Source organism: Heptranchias perlo, unplaced genomic scaffold, assembly GCF_035084215.1.
Source record: "Heptranchias perlo isolate sHepPer1 unplaced genomic scaffold, sHepPer1.hap1 HAP1_SCAFFOLD_44, whole genome shotgun sequence".
Taxonomy (NCBI): Eukaryota; Metazoa; Chordata; class Chondrichthyes; order Hexanchiformes; family Hexanchidae; genus Heptranchias; species Heptranchias perlo.
This window is the reverse complement of record NW_027139453.1, coordinates 4107581-4119271: the sequence shown is the minus strand read 5'-3', so window position 1 is coordinate 4119271 and position 11691 is coordinate 4107581. Positions and strand designations below refer to the sequence as shown.

The following is an 11691-nucleotide window of genomic DNA, read 5'->3' as shown; positions in this document are numbered from 1 at the left end:
TGATACAGAGACTTACCAGGCGCAGCAAGAGCAAGGAAGGGGAAGTAAATGAGAAGAACAGTAGTACAGTTAAACATGGTTTAGGGAATTAATAATATAGAATATTACCAGGGACACCTGCAACAGCGAGGATGGGATAGTAAATCTTTTGAATAATCCGAAGTGCCAAATATATCCGAACAGCTAATTTTAGTCTATCATAATTTGCAGAAAGATAATTAAAGTCCCAGGAGAAACTCCTGCCCATTGTTGTAACATTCCAATCTATTGTAACCAGATTATGACCCATTGTTGTAACATTCCAATCTATTGTCTTCAGATTATGGCCCATTCTTGTCACTTACCAATTTACTGATCTCTGATTCAGACGCTTTCTCCCACTCTCTGCAGAGCCGCTGATCCCTGTTAAGGCCGGAGGTGGTACTTCACCTGACAATATGGGATAACACATTGCAAGGAGCTCCTTATTTATAGCAAAGGGAAACTCTCCACTGAAACAATTAGGGCCCTTGGAGGCTGACTTGAATTACAGTCACTGAATAAATAGGTTCAGTTTACGCCTTTCAACACAATACATTTTATATCACAACATATATTTATCCAAATATTTCACAGTTGTAAATCTAAAATTCAGCACATTATTTTAATTAATATTTGGAAGAACAGAAACTATGCGACCCGCAATCTGAGAGCATCGGTGTGCAGCGAGAGCAGCTTCAATTACAGATTGCAGATTATTTCTGAACGTGATTTATTAATTAATTTCAGTTAGTCTCTACCCATTTCTATAGGGTTGGGTTTACACTCAGAGATATGAACAGAATCATTTTCCCAGTCAGCCTGAAGACCACACTGACAATATTGGTGGAATCTCTGGATACCCCATCAATATTGGGAAGTCAACGGATTATCTTGCAAATATGGGTACAGTCTCTGGGCCCACCTTTAAGTATCGGTAATTTTTTTGAATTGTACTGTGTATATTCGCACAGTCTCTGGGTCTCCCTGCAAATATTCCTGTAAACTACGATAAAGGCTATGAATAATTCTGAAATTATTGGGCCATCTCATGATTTCCCATTATTATTGAAAGATCTCTGGATAACCCCACAAAATATTGGCACCATCTCTGCATCCCTCTCTAAATACTAACACACTGTCTGCATCCCATGTAAATATTTGTCCAGTCTCTCCACGTACAGTGAAGTTCAGTGCAGTCTATGAATCTATTTGTAAATATTGTTTTTTTTTTCTGGATCGCTTTGCAATCGTTGTAGAGTGTGTGGTTCCGCTGAAATAAGAATTATAGACTTACCCTCTCAATAATTAACAGCAAGAACTTTGTAGCATTTGCAAATATTGGTAGAGTCTCTAAGTTTTCTCCTTATATATTTGAACACTAACTACATCCATTCTAAATATTGGTGCATTCCATGAGACTATAGGGACTGACAGAAAGTGTAGTCTCCACGCTACACCGATACAGAAGAATATAAGATATCGGAGCAGCATTAGGCTATACGGCCCCTCGAGCCTGCTTCGCCATTCAATCAGATCATTTTTTTTTTCGTTCACAGTATGTGGGCGTCGCTGGTGAGGCCAGCATTTATTGCCCATCCCTAATTGCCCTTGAGAAGGTGGTGGTGAGCCGCCTTCTTGAACCGCTGCAGTCCGTGTGGTGACGGTTCTCCCACAGTGCTGTTAGGAAGGGAGTTCCAGGATTTCGACCTAGCGATGATGCAGGAACGGCCGATATATTTACAAGTCATGACTGAACTTCTACCACAACTCCACTCTCCCGCCCGATTCTCATATCCCTTGATTCCATCAGTGACCAAAAATATTTCGACCTCAATTTTGAATGTCCTCAGCGACTGAGCATCCACAGCCCGCCGGGAAGAGCATTCCAAAAAAAAAAATCACATTCCTGTGAGTAAAGAATTATTTCACATCTCAATCCTAAATATCCGACCCCGTATTCTGAGACCACGACCACTTGTTCCAGACTCTCCAGCCTGGGGAAACCACCGCTCAGCATCTACCCTGTCAAGCACGCCATGAACTATGTTTGCGTTTCAATGAGTTCAACTCTCATTCTTCCAAACTCCAGAGAAAAAATGCCCAATCAACACAATTTCTCCTCAATGGACAACCCTCTCATCCCTGGAATCAATCTAGTGAACCTTATTTGCACTGCTTCTAAGGCAAGTACATCCTTCCTTAGGTAAGGAGGCCCGAACCGTACACAGTAAATCAGGCGTGCACTAAACACCTCTTTAATTGCAGCAAGATGTCCTTACTCTTATACTCCAGCCCCATGCCATTAAGCATAACATATCATTTGCTTTCCTTATTGCTTGCTGTCCCTGCATTTTAACTTTCTGTGATTCGTGTATAACGACACCCATATCCCTCTGAATAACAATATTTACCAGTCTCTCATATTTTAAAGAACATTTTGCTTTTCTATTCTTCCTGAAAAGTGGATGACTTCACATTTCCCCACATTATACTTCATCTGCTGCCGATTTGCCCAATCACTTAAACTGTCTTTAACCCTTTGCATCCTCTATGTGTCAATCTCGCAGCTTACTTTCCCACCTAGCTTTGTACCGTCAGCAAACGTGACTACATTACACTAAGTCGCCTCATCTAAGTCATTAATATAGATTGTAAATAGATGAGGGCCATGGACTGATCCTTGCGGCACCCCGCTAGTTAAAACCTGCCAACCCGAAAATGAACTTTTTATTCTTACTCTGTGTTTTATTTCAGTCAACCGATCCTCAAACAATGCTGATATATTACCCACAACCCCACGAGTCCTTATCTTGTATGACAACCTTTTGTGATGCACCTTATCAAACGCCTTTATAAAATCCAAACATGCGACATCCACTGGTTCCCCCTTAACTGCCCTGCTAGATAGACCCTCAAAAAACTTTATTAGATTTGTCAAATACGATTTCTCTTTTATAAAACCGTGTTGACTCCACGTAATCATGTTATGATTTTCTATGTGTCCTTTCACCACAGCCCAATAATAGATTCTATCATTTTCCATACCACTGTTGTCACGCTAACTGGCCTGCAGTTCCCTGTATTCTCTTTCCTTCCTTCCTTGAATAGCGGGGTTACATTTGCTGCCTTAGAATCGATGGGGATCGCGGGAAATCTGGAAGATGAAAACAAATGCATCCACTATCTCTGTAGCCATCTCCATTAAAACCCTAGGATGTAAGCCATCAGGTCCAGGCGATTTGTTGGCTTTTAGTCCCATTAATTTAACCAGTGCCTTTTCTTTACTAATCTTAATTACTTTAAGTTCCTCACTCTCATTTGACCCCTGATTCACCATTATTTCCGGTACCTTTTGTGCCTTCTACTGTGAAGACAGATACAACATATTTGTTTAAAGTCTCTGCCATTTCTTAATTGCCCATTATAATTTCACTGTCTCTGCCTCATCTGAAACCCTTCTTTTCTAACCAGTATTGTGTGCGGCATTGATGTCGTCACAGCAAGACTACCGTTTCTGATGTGTGGTGCAGTGTTCGTACAATGGTTACACACGTGTTAACAAAGGGTGTAAGGATAAACTCAACAACTACAGGCCAGTCAGTTTAACCTCGGGAGTGGGGAAACTTTTAGAAACGATAACACGGAACAAAATTAATAGTCATTTGGACAAGTGTGGATTAATTACGGAAAGCCTGCACGGATTTGTTAACAGCAAATCATATTTCACGAAATTGATTGAGTTTTTTGATGGGGTAACAGAGAGGTTCGATCAGGACAATGCGTTTGATGAGTTATAAATGGACTTTCAAAAGGCGTTTGAAAAATTGCCGCATAATAGGCTTGTCATCAAAGTTCAAGCTCATGGAATAAAGGGGCAGTGGTAGCAAGGATACGAAATTGGCTCTGTAATAGGAACAAAGAGTAGTGGTGAACGGTTGTTTTATGGACTGGGAAAGATATATAGTGGTGTTCCCCGGGGGTCTGTGGTTGGACCACTGCTGTTTTTGATATATTTTAATGACTTGCACAGGGCACAACTTCAAAATTTGAAGATGACACAAAACTTGGAAGGGTGTTGAACAGTGAGGAGGATAGTGATAGAGTTCACTCGGACAGAGGCAGGCTGGTGGCATGGGCGGACACGTGGCTGTTGAAGTTCAACGCAGAAAAGTGTGAAATGATATATTTCGGTGGGAAGAATGAGGAAAGGCAATATAAACTAAAGGGTATAAACTAAACGGGGTGCAGGAACAGAGAGATCTGGGAGTATATGTGCACAAATCGTTGAAGTTGACAGGGCAGTTTGAGATTGCGGTTAAGAAATCATATGGGATCCTGGCCTATATAAAAAGAAGCATCGAGTAAAAAAACAAGGATGTTATGATGAACCTTTGTAAAATATTGGTTTGGCCACAACTGGAGTATTGTGTCCAGTTCTGATCACCGCACTTTAGGAAGAATGTGAAGGCCTTAGAGAGGGTGCAGAAGAGAATAACTGGGATGATGCCAGGGATGAGAGACATCAGAGACGTGTATAGACAGGAGAAGCTGGGTTTATTCTCCTTGTCGGAGAGAAGGTTGAGATGAAATTTGATAGAGGTGTTCACAATCATGAAGGGTCTGGACAGAGTAGATAGAGTAAAACTTTTCCCATTGGCGGAGGGGTCAAGAACCAGAGGGCATAGATTTGAGGTGATTGGCAAAATAACCAAAGGTGACATGAGGGAAAACTTTTTTCACAGCTAGTCTTCACATCCTTCCTAAAGTGCGGTGCTGGGAACTGGGCACAATACTCCTGTTGTGGCCGAACCAGTGTTTTATAAATGTTCATCATAACTTCTTTGCTTTCGAACTCTATGCCTCTATTTATAAAGCCCAGGATCCCGTACTCTTAAAACGTTTTTACACAGCGATCCGTTGTGACCTGGAATGCACTGCCTGAGGGGGTGATGGAGGCAGATTCAATCGCGGCTTTTAAAATGGAATTGGAAAAAGACTGGAAGGGAAAAAAATTGAAATCCTACAAGGAAATGGCGGGGGAGTGGGACGAGCTGAATTCCTCTTGCTGAGAGCCGGCACGGACTCGATGGGCCGAATTGCCTTCTTCCGTGCTGTAACCATTCTATGTTTCTATGCTGAAGTACTGAACATCACAACCAGAATAAGAACCCACGCAATCTGAACACATGGCCTTAGACCATGCGGCCATCCTTGCTCCCGGGTCCATCATTCAAATCCATTCATCAACCGGTAACGTTCTGTATCAGATTGTCGTAAATCCTAACACGGTTAGCGAGTCGCCGTCCAAAATGTCATATGTTTTTTTGTGTTTTACCCATGTTGATTGTCATCCATTCTCATAATACAGACGGTATTTGGGGACTTGGGTAAAAATGTTCCGTGTTTATGTCGCCAGGAATTAAAAAGAATTTAAATTCTCCACCTCACTAAAAAAGAACGGTAACTATTGCCCCCATTCTATCCTGCAACCACACCAAGTGCCGCTTCAATTGAAAAACCTTAACTAATACCACCACCCTTTCCGCCACTATTGGACAACCTCAAGTGTGTATAAACAAAGTGTGAGTGTGTTTTTTTGACTGTGATGTTTATGTAATAGTAGCCTCCAATCCATCCGTGTCTCTGGAAAGTTTGTTCCTGAAGATAGTCGAATCGCGCCCAGACAACACTGGAGCATCAATGTCCGGGGTCACGCCAGTGCTGTCCAATGGAAATTGCTGACTGACCGTAGGTGTGGTTATGGCGACACCGTTTTATCCACATGAACGGATTTTAATAGAAAACATCTTCCATACACAATACAGGGAAATAGACTTCACATGTGTGTATTTCAGAACATCTTTCACCATTCAGTAACCAAGGAATTAAAACACTTACAACGACGAAACAACACTCGCACACTCTGCTTTTCATCTTATCATTTTACCAACAACACAAAAAGGGTTAAAGTTCACATGCAAACCGCATGCGAATATGAGTATTGAGATCACAGGCCGAAAGACTGTGTTCATTGCTCATTTTTCAATTTAATAATTTCAATTGTAATTAACCACATCTGAATTCCCATTTGGCCATAAGAGCACAGTTGCAACGGTACTGAACGACACTGGTCGATGCCACGATAGATTGATTGGACGGGCCGTGTTCTGCTGAACCCCAACACTATACATTCTGACAACAATTAAAAATAAACCTGCCGTGGACGGATGTCCGGTTGGTTTTCTAGTTGGTTTCCTGGTAGGAGCAAATCAACAAGGCAGAAAAAAATACCTCCAGACGAAGGCACAAAAAAATAATTCGGTACATGTAAAGAACTAAACGTCAGAAGTGAAATTCGAACAGAGACCTACAGGAGAAATTGAAATTTAAACACAATGCCTTCGGCCGCTCGGCCATCCTGACTCCAAACTCTGTAAATTACTGACCCTGATTTTCACACTGAGTCCCAATGACCGGTTCACTCTCTGTTTCTCGGTAAATCCTGCTGGGACGCCGTGTGACCTGGATACATGCTCCCCGGATTTCCCTGTACCTGTGCACGGTAGATGGGGATGTTCGGTCGGCCTGTGACATCTTGTTTCCCATGGAGCGGCAGCAATGCGCGGTCTGAGGCTGAATTCGTTGCTTTCCGTCGGCAGCGGGTGATTGAAGAGAGCGGGGCCGGACAGGCGGTCTGAATGTTGTGATTTGTCGCGGCCTCAGTCACTCAGGGAACTGGGGAACAGCGAGAAACTGATGGGTTGTTGCTGTATCGCTATTGAATTTTAATTTTCCAATATAAAGGGAGCGACATTCATTGTGGAAACACCATGTCAATATAAATTAAAGGGCACAAATCTAAAAGGGGTACTGGAACAGAGACACCTGTGCATGAATCGTTGAAGGTCGCAGGGCAGGTTGAGAAAACGGTTAAAAAGCAAACGGGATCGCGGGCTTTATAAATAGGGGCTGAGATTAGAAAAGTATGGAAGTCATGATAAACCTTTATAAAACACTGGTTCGACCACAACTGGATTATTGTGTTTCGTTCTGGACACCACGCTTTAGGAAAGATGTTAAGGCCTTCGAGTGGGTGCAGACGAGAATTATTAGAATAGTTCCAGGGATGAGGGACTTTAGTTACGTGGATAGACAGGAGAAGCTTCGATTGTTCTCCTTGGAACAGAGAAGGTTGCAAGGAGATGAGTTTGAGGTATTCAAAATCATGAAGGATCGAGACAGATCAGTTGGAGAGTAACTGTTCCCATTGGCTGAAGTTTCAAGAACCAGAGGACATAAATTTCAGGTGATTAGCAAAAGTACCAAAGGTGACATGAGGAAAAACTTTTTTAAAGAACGAGATGTTAGGATCTGGAATGGACTGCCCGAGGGGCTGTTGGAGGCAGATTCAATCACAGCCTTCAAAAGGGAACTGGATAATTACTTGAAAGGAAAAAAATTGCATGGCGACGGGGTAGAGCGGGACGAGCTGGTTTGGTCTTGCCTTGAGTCGGCGCGGACTCGATGGGCCGAATGTCCTCCTTCCGTCCTGTAACCTTTCTATGATTCTATGATTCTACATGGAAACAGCCTGTTGTCATTGGCTACAGAAATATCCATGTCACAGCGAGCCAACTCTCCTGCAACCAATGAGTTCTCCCTTCGGACCTTGTCTGTCAAGAAGAATTCTGATTTCCGTGAAGTCAATCTAGGATTTTTACAGCAAAATACTGCGGATGATGGAAATCTGAAATAAAAACAGAAATTTCGTCTGTGCTTCTGACGAAGGGTCTTCGACCTGAAACGTTAACTCTCTTTCTTTCTCCAAAGATGCCGCCTGACTTGCTGAGCTTTTCCAGCATTTTCTGTTTTATTTCGTTTTTTTACATATTGTTCCTGCGCCTGCTCTTGGACCGCTGGGTAAATGGTGGAATATCAGCCGCGCTCAGCTGGGAATGTTTCCGTCCTCTTCACTATTAGTGCAAGGGACAACTTTGTAGACGCCGTGTAGTGTTACAGACCGGCCCATCGGACAGGCTCATTTCAACTCATCTCATTTTCAGCAAACCTGAACATGACTGAAATAGAGGATGGTGAATCACAGCTGGAAAAGTCAATCCTCTCTATCACTGGGGGACTGAGTCTTCCAAACTTCAGGTGTTTAATGGCAAGGGGAGTTTGATATTCACAAATAATAAAGCACAGATTTTCACTCAGGCAAGATTCACCCCCTTTATTGTGGAAAAAGAAACTGAAAATAAAGAGCTGTTCTGTTGTTCGCTGCAATCTGAAGCTTTAACTCAGTGAATTAAAGGCGAAGTGTTGCTAATGATCTGTCTGCAGCGCAATCGGTTATCGCGTTTGCTTATTTAATTGTTAAAAGTTGGTGTTTCGAGTCCATCCAAGAGCGATAGGGTAACTTTTACCCGAACTTTTATGGTCTCGCCTTTCCCGGTTTCTAATGTGTGTCTTGGTGCAAGAAAATGGGCCGGAAACATTCCCAGCTGAGCACGGCAGATGCTTCACCATTTACCCAGCGGTCCAATAGCAGGCGCAGGAACAAAATATAAAAAAACCTAAATAAAAACAGAAAATGCTGTAAATGTCAGCAAGTGAGGCGGCATCAGTGGAGAAAGAAACAGAGTTAATATTTGAGGTCGAAGACCCTTCGTCAAAAGCCTAACGAATTTTCGTTTTTTATTTCAGATTTCCATCATCCGCAATATTTAACGATAAAAACCGAGATTGGCTTTACGGAAATCAGAATCCCTCTTGACAGACAAGGTCTGAAGGGAGGACTCACTTGTTGCAAGAGAGCTGGCTCACTGTGACATGGATATTTATGCAGTGAGCGACACCAGACTCTTTCCCTGTTTCCACAATGAATGTCGTTCCATTTATTTTGGAAAAGTAAAATTATATTCACATTCCGACAGTTTTCAGTTGATTTCTGAGCGATCATTAAAGGATCCTGCAGCGCTGCCTCCGTTATTAACAACAGTTCTAAGCCGCATTTCGGATTCAGTAACAAACCCATCAGTTTCTCGCTGTTCCTCAGCTCCCTGAGTGAGTGAGGCCACGACAGGAGCAACATTCAAGCCGCCTGTCCGGTCTCGCTTGCTCCAATCAACCGCTGCGGACGGAAAGCTCCGAATCCAATCTCAAACCGCGCGTTACTGCCCCACCCCGGGAAACAATATTCCACCGCGCGACCAAACCTCCCCATAGACCGAGCACAGGCACAGGGAAATCTGGGGAACTGGTATCCTTTTCACCCGGTCTCCCTCCAGGAATGACCGAGAACCAGAGTGAAACGGTCACTGGGCCTCTGTGGAAAATCAGGGTCACTAAAGTAGCAATTGTCGTGTCAGGATGGCCGAGCGGTCTAAGGCGCTGCGTTCAGGTCGCAGTCTTCTCTGGAGGCGTGGGTTCGAATCTCACTTCTGACATTTCGACCTTTGCAAACACAGAACGATTTTTACTTCTTTCGGCTGCAGGCGATTTTTGGGCCCAGTTAATTTGTTCTTTCCAGAAAACCAATCCGCCATCCTTCCACAGCAGGTTTATTTCAATTTGTTGTAAGAATGTTTCGTCCTGGGGTTCAGCAGAACACGGCCCGTCCAATCAATCCATTGTGAAACAGACCAGTGTTGTCCATGACCTTGGCCACTGAATAAAAATGAGTAATGAACACAGGCTTTGGGCCTGTGATCTCAATACTCATATTTGCATGCCGTTTGCATGTGAACTATAACCTTTTTGTGTTGTTGGTAAAATGATAAGATGAAAAGCAGAGCGTGCGAGTGATGTTCCGTCATTGTGAGTGTTTTACTTCCTTGGTTACTGAATGGTGAAAGATGTTATGAAATACACACATGTGAAGTCCATTTCCCTGTATTGTGTGTGGGAGATGTTTTCTATTAAAATCCGTTCATGTGGATAAAACGATATCACCATGGCCACACCCGTGGTGAGTCAGCAATTTCAATTGGACAACACAGGCATAGAGCGTGGTCAAGTGGCCTGAGCCCGGACATTGATGCTCCAGTGTTATCAGGGCGCGATTCGACTTTCGTCACTTACAAACTTTCCATAGACACGGAGGGATTGGAGGCTGCTATTACATAAATATCACAGTCACATAAACACACTCACACTTTGTATATACACCACTTGAGGTTGTACAATAGTGGGGGGCACTAGTTAATATTCTTTCAATGAGGCGGCACTAGTTGGGCTTGTATGATAGAGTGGAGCAGTAATTACCGTTATGTTTTAGTGAGGTGGGGAATTTAACAATTCATCACATGCAAAACACAAAAACTTATTTAAGCTTTGACTGACTCGGTAACCATGTTCGGATTTCCTTCAGTCTGAAGCACAAAGTTATCGGTTGATTAATGGCGAATAGAAGAATTATTCATCTTCTTTAAAGAGTTTGCTGAGTTTCTCGTAATTAATACAATAAACTGTTTTGTAAAAGTGAATTCTCCGAAACGGGAATCGAATCCGCCTCCCGCACTGAAAACATTTGCAGACCGCAATTCTCTTCTTCGTTGTTCCTATAATAATTTACAGAGCTGAGTTTCCGTAGTATAATGTTTATCACTCTCGCCTAATATACAAAAATTCCCGGGTTTGAAATTGCGTGGAATTATTTTGAAACCATTCCTCATTAAGGACGCAAACATTCAAAAGTTGAATAATTCATTTTGAGGTTAAATATGAATAAAACACAATATCTCACAGCCTCGGTGTATTCTTTCTTTCTCTGTACAGTTCTACACAGAGACAAACACTACACAGATACCGGCAGTGTCTCTCCCTCACTCCCATTCCCTGCCCTGATGATGCAGAAAACCCCTCTCAAAGCTGCACATTCAGTTCATTTGTGAGAGATCATTAAATGATCCTGCCGCGCTGCTTCTGTTAATAACAAGAAGTTGTAACCGGATTTTATCAGCGGCAACAAAGCCATCAGTTTTTCTCTGTTCCACAGCTCCCGGAGTGAGTTAGGCCGCGACAAGCAGCAACATTGAGGCCGCCTGTCCGGCCCCGCTCTCTCCATTCACCCACTGCCGGTGGAAAGCAGCGAATGCAGCCTCGCATTCCTGCCCCACCCTGGGAAACAAGATGCCACGGTCCGGTCAAACCTCCCCATGCACCGGGCAGGAAATACTGGGGAGATTGCATCCCAGTCACTCAGCCCACAGGAAGCATTTAACGAAGTCCGGAATGAGTGAAAATGTATTTGGGTTTTTATCTGGAAATGAGAGAATGTGACCACTGCAGCCAGGAGTCGGGAGTCTGAGGCGCTGCGTTCACGTCTCGTGGAGACGTGGGTTCCAATCCCAGTCCTGACGTTCAGTACTTTACAAAGACGGGACAATTTTTGATGCATTCGGCTGGATGGGATTTTCGGCCATGTTGATTTGTTCCTTCAAAAAAACCAACCCGACCTGCAGTTGAATCCTGACCACGAGATCAACAGGGAACCTGCTGCAATTTTCCTGCAAGCAAGCCGACCAACGCTGTCCTTCCTGCTTCTCCCTTTGAAATTTAGGTCACTTTCGCCCCAGACAAGCTGCTCAAACAAAATGACATTTATTGTAAGAACACGAAAGACTTGTTCAGAGAATGTAATCACCAAGTGCGGGTAGGCATGAACAT

At 43.2% G+C, this 11691-nt stretch overlaps 1 non-coding gene across 1 annotated transcript; it reads left to right on the top strand.

Moving 5' to 3' along the window:
* Nucleotides 1-9387: 9387 nt before the first annotated feature.
* Nucleotides 9388-9470, top strand: trnal-cag (transfer RNA leucine (anticodon CAG)). The gene has a single exon. It is a non-coding gene; the product is annotated as a tRNA-Leu (tRNA).
* The last annotated feature ends 2221 nt before the right edge of the window (nt 9471-11691 follow it).